Genomic DNA, 7399 nt, shown 5'->3' with positions numbered 1-7399 from the left:
AAAAAAAAAAAAAAACAAAAAAAAAAAAACAAAAACAAAAACAAAAGAAACCAAAAAACCAACCAACCAAACAAAACAAAAAACAAACAAACAAAAAAAAAACATAAGCAGGATAAAACAAACAAAAATGTTCTCCTAAAAACAAACAAACCCAAAGAGCCATTTGTAAGCCTAGCACTATGCTAGATGGGAAGAAAGCATCCATCTGCTTATCACTGTGAAGACTGAGCCCAGGTCTCATCCACTTCATCCACAAAGAAGTCCGCAACACCATGCGCTTGTGTACCATTGAACAGGTGCTGCCAGCACTGCCCCTTCTTTACCGACCCCTTCCTTCATCATGGGAGGAAATGGGATTTGAACCCGAACTCCAAGCCACTTTGAAACTCACCCATGTTCCTTTGGACAGTACCTATGTGTACACGAGGCATATACATTACTAAATCTCTGCTTGTTTTTTCTTGTGTAACCAACTGGCTCACACGAGTGCCGTTGCGACCCCTCTCCCGTGACGAGCATGCTTTTGAGCTCTGAGCTAATGTAAACCCTTTCCTCCTGAAGTTACCTTTTCAGGTATTTCGCACAGCAACAAGATGATTAATACCACCACCTCTACATTTGAAGCCCTTCTGGCCTGCCCACATCCTACTGCATATTTGAGTCTCTTGGGTATTTCAACACCACATAAATGAATAATGTAATTGAAGTTAAGGTCAGCATGTACTTCCATTGCCCCAACCACCCAGTCTTGGCGATGGGGCACACCCACTTCTGTAGGTAGGAGAAACTCTGCTCACTGTTGATCAAAACCCTTTATATCTGCAGGGCGTGGTGGTGGCTCAGGCTTAAATCCCAGCATTGCAGAGGCAGAGGGAGGTGGAATACTGAGTTCAAGGCCAGCCTGGTCTACAGCTTGAGTTCAGGACAGCCAAGGCTACACAGAGAAAGTCTGTCTTCAAAAACAAACGAACAAAACCCAAAACCCTTAGGTTCATGTCTTCGCTTTGGTTTTGTTTTTATTTTTCCACATAAGGTTTCTCTGTGTAGCTGGGGCCATCCTGACACTTGCTTTGTAGACCAGACTCAGAGATCCAGAGGGTCCCCTGCCTCTGCCTCCTGCTTCTAGTACTAAAATTGTGTACCACCATGCCCAGCTTGTTCAAGTCATTTTTTCCAATTTTATTAGGTATTTTCTTCATTTACATTTCAAATGATATCCCGAAAGTCCCCTATACCTTCCCTGCCCTCTGCTCCCCTACCCACCCATTCTCACTTCTTGGCCCTGGTGTTCCCCTGTACTGGGGCATATAAAGTTTGCAAGACCAAGGGGCCTCTCTTCCCAATGATGGCCAACTAGGCCATCTTCTGCTACAAATGCAGCTAGAGACACGAGCTCTGGGGGTATATGATCATGTTGTTGTTCCACCTATAGGGTTGCAGATCCCTGGGTACTTTCTCTAACTCCTCCATTGGGGGCCCTGTGTTCCATCCAATAGCTGTGAGCATTCACTTTTGTGTTTGCCAGGCACTGGCATAGCCTCACAAGAGACAGCTATATCAGGATCCTTTCAGCAAAATCTTGCTGGCATATGCAATAGTGTCTGGGTTTGGTGGCTGATTATGGAATGGATTCCCGGGTGTGGCAGTCTCTGTATGGTCCATCCTTTCATCTCAGCTCCAAACTTTGTAAAAATATGGAATGCTTCACGAACTTGCGTGTCATCCTTGTGCAGGGGCCATGCTAATCTTCTCTGTATCTTTCCAGTTTTAGAATATGTGCTGCCGAAGTGAGCACTGTTCAAGTCATTTTTAACAATAGCTTCTAAACCTCCATTTTCCTCATCTTCCACTGGCACTAACTAGGAGTAGTGCCTTTCATCTTGAGACAGAATGGGAAAACTGGAAATTAAGGGGACATCAGAAGAGAAACTCTCATCTCATAAACTGCAAAAGAAAAGAAAAGCTGCCTGCAAAAGACTATATAATTTCTTTTTGAAAAAAAAAAGCACAAATAGGATTACAAATCACATTTATAATAAAAACACACTCCAAGTGACCTAGTGTAATAAGAATTCTTTTTTGACAAGTCTTTTTAAAATCTTATCATCCTGTAAACCTGTATAGTTCATTCCATAAGCCACCTATAATCCCACCTATTAAAGAAAAACTTTTTTAGATAAAAATAGGCATACCCAAACTTAATCTTTTAAATTCCTTTGAAGAACATGACTTGAAATGTCACGGTAGCTATTGTTCAGACAGGTTCAACTCCTGGAGACCCCTCCTCCCCTTCACTCCTCTAGTGTGCTGTGCTGTGACTAACTTCCTCCATTCCTCCTGAGCTCACGTCTGAACGCTTGCTTTGATGAAGATAAGAGCATGGAAACTCTGAGCAAAGGTCTCAGTCTGCTCTCTGTTTCTCTATTTCTCTATCTCTCTGAGTCTCAGGCTCTGTCTCTCTCTGTCTCTCTCTGTCTCTGTCTCTCTGTATCTCTCTCTGTCTCTCTATCTCTCTGGGTCTCAGTCTCTCTGTCTCTGTCTTTCTCTGTCTCTCTGTCTCTGACTCTCTGTCTCTGTCTCTCTCTGTCTCTCTGTTTATGTCTCTCCCTGTGTTTCTCTGTCTCTCTGTCTTACTCTCTGTGTCTTTGTGTTTATGTCTCTCTGCCTTTCTGTGTCTGTCTTTCTGTCTTTCTCTCTGTCCCTCTGCTTCTGACTCTGTTTCTCTGTCTTTCTCTCTCTGTTTGTCTCTCTGTGTCTGTCTTTCTGTCTTCCCTCTGTCTTTCTAACTCTGTGTCTTTCTCTGTGTTTCTGTCCGTCGGTCTGTCTATCTGTCTGACTTCCCCAGCCTTCACCCACTGGTGACGCTTTTTTGTTGGCATCACAGTTAGTCCTGCTTTCCCAGCATCTGCTTCCGACCTTCCTAGAATGCAGCCAGAGTGTTCTTTGAGAAGGGAATGTTGCCTCATCAGCCCTACCTCCTGCTTAAAGCCTATCAGTGGCTTCCCTCTCCCCAGGGATAAAGATAAATAACTTCTCAGCTCACCAAACCCACTCATCTGCCCATTCCCTCTCCAAACTCCCCAGAGCTTAGTGCCGAAGAGATTTTGTGATTGTTATGCTCTCTCCTACTAACCTACGTTTTGCTGCAGGATTGTCTCCCTTTCGCCCCCGACAGCATGCCTGCAACTTTTACCAAGTCCCCAGGAGACTAATCGAGTGCATCCTGAAAGATTAAATGGATAATGGCTAGGACGTATTGGAAAAACAGGACTCTGACACATGACCCATAGCTTCATGTCAAGGAAACTACATTAATACGTAACTATAATAAATTGCCCAGGAAGCCAGCTTGCTATAAAGCCAGGTCTATAGGAAGCCAGGTTGCTTTCTCTGGTCACAATCCTGGAAGCGCAAGAGTAATTTCTAGAACAGTCAACCAAATGTCCATGCCTTGGCAGCTAATTTGAATAATACTGGAAACTTCTTTCATTTTCATCCCTATCTCTAACTTGGGAACCACCAGAGAAAGCCAACTGTGTCCCTTAATGAGTCCCAAGGGATGACTCACTTCCAGCTAGCCCATCTCCAGGACCCCCCTGAGCCCCCCATATCTCCCACACTGTAGGCAGCCTGCGTGGGAATACCTCTTTACAGTGGACTAAAACACCACTGCAAAGCTTCCCGCTCCTGCCTGCCTTTGAATCTCTGTTCCAATACAGTGCTGGTGGCTCATTCCCTCACACGACGAGCTCAGTAAATAGCTTTGACATTTCCCTCTTGAGTGGTATTTATTTCTGCAACCTCATTTTCTACCTTCCAAAATAACTCAGCTGACTCGACTAACAATTAGATCCTGTGAAATGCCCTCTGATGAGCCCCCATGTTTTGTTTGGATTTATGGTTTTTGATGTATGTGATGTCTTTTCTGTCTTCAGGGTCTCCTCCTGCTAGGAAACACCAGAGGGGTTGAATCTTTTCTCTACCATATATGTGCATCTCCAATGGGGATGGTCTCAAGTCTTCAAGGTTTCCACGACCACTGCTGGGTTCCATTCCTGAATCACCACATCCAGCCTAACTTGTTGGTACTTTCTCCTTCCAGGCACTCCAAAAGCACCTAGATCAATGTGTTCAAAAGCCACACCCCAGTTAGAGCTAGCTTCAGCTACCAACTTGTTGGAAAGAGGGAACCTGAAAGATTTGTCTCCATCAAATTGGTCACTGTGCATTTCCTTGACTAACTGACATAGGAGCCTCCAGACTTATTGAGGGCAGCATCCTTCTCAGGCAGATGTGTCTGGGCTGAAAAGGGAGCTGAATGTGAGCCTGTGAGCAAGCCAGTAAGTAGCATTCTTCCATGGTCCTGGCTTCAGGTCCTGCCTCAGCTTCCCTTGATACCATATTAACCATATTCCAAAGAAACTCTTTCTTCTCTGAACTTGCTTTAGGCTTGAATCTCATACATGGGCAGAGATGCACACACACACACACACACACACACACACACACACACTTTTAATCACAGCACAATTGCCCAACTCCCCAGGTAATATTGCTAACTGCTGGTGATCACTTTTGCCTCCTTTGTAGTGCCTGAGGGCATTCACTTCTCTCTGCCTTATCGATGCTGCCTCTTTGACGACCTCTGTTTGGTCTGATTGGTCTGACTCGTACCCCATAAACTCATATTTTGAACATATGGTCCCCATCTGGTGGCATTGTTTGGGAGCCTGTGGGAACCTGTAGGAGGTAGGGTCTAACTGCTGGAAGTAGGCCTTTAGGACTGGGCCTTTGAAGATAAGCCTGCCCTGGTTTTAGCATCTCCCTGTTTTCTGGTCCTCTGTCATGTGAGGCACCACCACCATAAGCTTTTGTTGTCATGTACTTTGCTATGCCTTCCTCAGCAAAAGGAATGAGCCCTTTTGGAATCATGATCCCAAATAACCCTTGCCTCCCCTGAGTTGCTTTGTTTGTTTGTTTGTTTGTTTGTTTGTGTCAGATAGTTTTGAGAGTTATTTTTTGTTGCTCTGAGAAAACACCATGACCAAAAGCAACCCAGGGAGACAAGAGTTTACTTCTGGGTGAGAATCCATAATGGCCTGTGGCAGGGCAGCGAGTGACCAAAGCAGGATTCTGGGAAGTGGAGTGAGGCTATAAGCCCTCAAAGCCTGCCCCCCAGTGATGGACTTCCTCCAGCAAGGCTGTCCCTCCTAACCTCCCCAAACAGGGATACCAACCAGGGACCAAGTGTACAAATCCTCAATTCTGTCCGGGACATTTCCTTCAAACCACCACAGCAATAAAGCCCCCAACCTCACTGTCTCTGGAGTATCACATGGTCTCTACCTAGTTTTCTACCTGTCTGATGGCCAAGTGAGATCTCTGCTCAGGTGTCTAGCCAGCAGGATGACCATGTGGGACCAAATTTATTGTGATTTATGAACCCAAGAAGTATATTTGAAGCTATTCTTTTATTTGTGGCTTGGAAAAAAAAAAACCACCCTGGAAAGCCACGTCTGCCCATGGAATTTCCAAAGCTTGCCTTGGGTCTGCATCTGTTGCACAAAGCCAGTCCTTGCTTACACTTCCACGTGTGGTCTTTTCCCACCTGGGCCCCACTGATGTTCCCTGCCTCACAGATGCAGGATATGGCAAGACCCCTCTGCTCTCCAGAGATGGAGGTGGGGGATGCACTTACCAGCAGAGACTCTCCTGTCAGTCATATCAACAGGAAGAAAGAAAGTCAATACGAGGGTAACTGGCTGACTGCTCAAGTGGGCCCCATGTGGAAGAGAGATAACGGTCTGGGGATTGCACATATAAACATTTTTAAGATGCCAATAGCCAGCAGGCAGCCATTCACATCAGATATCTGTGAAAAGCATGACCGTGTGGAAGAAGGCTGGAGACACAGACCTCCCCCCACCCAGAAAACCCCACAGCTTGCTTGGAAGAAACAAGAAGAAAGGAGCCGAGTTTTCCTTTCCAGCCACAGACTCTACCCTCCTGATTTACAGCAGGCTGGGTGCTCAGATCTGAAGTTACTGCAGCTGCCTGTGTGCTGGTGTGAATGACGAGGCATCGGGTAAACAGAGCACTAGGGGCCAGCTCCATCCAGCAGCTCCATCCCAAGTTCCCACAGTCTGTTAAGAGGCACTGCAAGATACAGTAGTAACGTCCAGGGTGATGCTGACTGACAGCAGCAGACTGGCAACACTGTGGGATGCTGGTCCATGCCGTTGCTCATCACAGCACATAACACACATGTGCATATATGCGGACTTATACGCCTACACAACTCTACCCATCTACACAAATACTTATAAGCCAAGTAATTTTTAGGCAGTAAAAATTTGGGCAGAGGGAACCCAGATGAGAGGAAGTAGGCCCAGGGAGGGGATACAGACTGACAGAATTCTTGACTTGATTCCATGATAATCTGGACCCGGTCTCACCTGGAAAGTTCCATCTTGTCCAGAAAGTCCTGCTGACAAATTGAGGGCAAAGCCGGGACTCATTTCTTGAGCCCAAGGGCACCCATTGCCTGTTGGACTTTGGTTCAGGGTATGGGGCAGGGGTGGGGTGGAATGGTCACAAAAGCTATAGGCAACTGACACTGAGCCTACCTAAAACCTGTCTGTAGACAGATACAGTCCTGGCACTTGCTGAGGTCTGGAGGCTTGCTCAGTTCTTCCCAGCTCACCCGAATGTATTTCTGGGCATTCAGGAATTGGGAATACAGGTGAGAGTTGCTTCCGTATCCTTGGGTTTTCAGCTGATGTTTTCTGTGCAAATATACTGAGAAGGGAAGGTTCTATTGTCAGATGGCTCTGTGTGGCAGTGTGGTGAAGCCACACCTATCTGTCAGCAGCGTTAGTGGGGAAAAGCGTGCCAACGTGTGGGCATTCTAGGAGAACCCACAAAAAAACACCTGGAAACAGAGAGACTTTGAATCAGTGGGTAGATACCCATGGCAGTGTGGGGCCGCCCTCTCATGCAGGGAATCTTCGGGTTCCGCTTCCAGGGACCAATGCAAACCCTTACTCTCCTCTAGAGAGTAAGTAGGAGGAAGCAAGGGAGGCTTTTATGAAGCAAAATCAGCTTGCTCGGGAGACAGGAGCTGACTTCAGAATATTATTAAAAGACGTGGGAACATCCACATGGTGAGGGAGGAAATTGAAAATGTCTGGGTTGGTTGGGGCCTCGAGTTAGTTGTTGAAAATGAAAGGATGTGAAGAATGATGAGCCCACGCCGACCGACAGGCTCGCCGCTTAATCAGAAGAACTCAGCAAATTAATAGGTGATTCTGATGGAAAAATGAAACCTCTCTTGGGGAGAACATTAATTATCACCCTGTTCTCAAGGAAAGGTGACAATGTGGATTTGTCTAGGAAGAAG

General features: G+C 46.1%; 1 non-coding gene across 1 annotated transcript; it reads right to left on the bottom strand.

The window, feature by feature from the left end:
* Nucleotides 1-1688: 1688 nt before the first annotated feature.
* LOC115030830 lies at nucleotides 1689-1795 on the bottom strand. Its single transcript, XR_003836390.1, has one exon. It is a non-coding gene; the product is annotated as a U6 spliceosomal RNA (small nuclear RNA).
* Nucleotides 1796-7399: the final 5604 nt, after the last annotated feature.

This window comes from Mus caroli, chromosome 3 (genome assembly GCF_900094665.2).
Source record: "Mus caroli chromosome 3, CAROLI_EIJ_v1.1, whole genome shotgun sequence".
Classification (NCBI taxonomy): domain Eukaryota; kingdom Metazoa; phylum Chordata; class Mammalia; order Rodentia; family Muridae; genus Mus; species Mus caroli.
The sequence above is the reverse complement of the archived record's forward strand: the minus strand, read 5'-3'. Positions and strand labels throughout refer to the sequence as shown.